This window comes from Cynara cardunculus, assembly GCF_001531365.2.
Source record: "Cynara cardunculus var. scolymus isolate 2C chromosome LG 5, CcrdV1, whole genome shotgun sequence".
Classification (NCBI taxonomy): domain Eukaryota; kingdom Viridiplantae; phylum Streptophyta; class Magnoliopsida; order Asterales; family Asteraceae; genus Cynara; species Cynara cardunculus.
In genome coordinates, this window is record NC_037532.1 from 16,093,611 (window position 1) to 16,095,344 (window position 1,734).

Below are 1,734 nucleotides of genomic sequence, written 5' to 3' on the forward strand. Positions count from 1 at the left end.
GTTGTACTTATGCATAATTTACTTATAATCTTGAATTTTAAGTAATATGCATCAATATACAGTACTTTATGCATAAAAAATGATTTTTAAGAACTTTGGCCAAATGCTTTATAATATAGTATAGATATATGAGGTTGGGGCAATCTTACCTTTTCTCCCTTTTTATTTAATTAATTTTAAGTTTCATCAAATAATTAATTCCAATTTTTTAGGGGCATTTGGTTCATAGAATGGTTTCTAAGTAAATAAAATTTGTCAAATAAATTGGAATTTGAAAGGAATTGGAATGAATTATTATTAGGTTTGACCAAGTATTTGTTTGGTAAGAATGAAATGTAATTTATCTAATGATTTGGAATTTGTTTGTTTGGTTTGCAACATAATTGAAATGGAATTATGAAAAAAACTTTTTCTTTGATAATTTTTAATTTTTTTTAACGTCGATTAGAAGCAGTGTTCGATTCAGAAACAGTGTTCGGTTAGAAACAGTGATAATTTTTAATTTGTTTGGTTTACAAATTTTTCTTCTTCTTCAACGTCGGTTAGAAACAATGTTCGATTCAGAAGCAATGTTCGATTCAACGTCGTCAACGTCGGTCAGAAGCGGTGTTCTTCTTCTTCAACGTCATTAACGAAAGCAGTGCTCGATTCATGGATGTCCATCGATATAAGTTCTAGTTGTTCAATGCTTTCCCAATGAAGTTTAGGATTAGGACAAGGATGCGAAATTGTTACTAAACATGGAAAGCATTGAATACTACTTCCATTTAATCGAACACTGCTTTCATGTTCAGTAACGATTTCCCAATGAAGTTTAGGATTAGGTCACAATTTTTTCGATTAGAGTGGAAGCAGTATTCAATTAACACAATTTTCGATCGGAGTGGAAGTAGTGTTCAATTAACACAATTTTCGATCGGAGTGGAAGTAGTGTTCAATTAACACAATTTTAGATCGGAGTGGAAGTAGTGTTCAATTAACACAATTTTTGATCGGAGTGGAAGCAGTGTTTGAAATTGTTACTGAACATGGAAGTAGTGTTTGATTAACACAATTTTTCCTCGGAGTGGAAGCAGTGTTCGATTGGAGTAACAGGTAGAAGCAGTAGATAGAATGAAGCGGCTAGGGTTATAAAGGTCTAATGAGGATATTTTTGTCATTTATACAATTTTGGATGGAATTGATTTCAATTCCATTGGTTTTAGGAAGGAATGGTGATATCCTCAAATGAAGGAACTTTTGGAATCCAATTACATTCCATAGGTACCCAAACGTTGGAAATTTGGCCAACGGAATTAACCATTCCAATTTTATCAGATTCCGACGGATTCCGACGAATCAAACGCCCCCTTAGTTTCTTTTTCTTATCCTTTTCCTTTTTTTTATTTATTAATTTCATATTTCTATAATTAATTATAACATGTGTGTATGCATAATTTCAAATTTTCTGGTCATATTGTCAACAATATTTTTTATATTTTTATTTACAAATGTTTTGTTAAAGACATTATAAAATCAAATATCAAAGTAAACGAAATCAACATTGATATCTTTATATAAAATCTCTACATATATAGATCAAGATTTTTAAGTCATAGATTTTTGTAATGTTATGTTTATCGTTTGAGCTATGAATTCTGTTTTTCGTCCATATCATATGTCTTACGTTAACAATTCTTTTGAATATTTTCACATTACAAATTGAGTACATTGCTTTCAACATCAACTACCCCC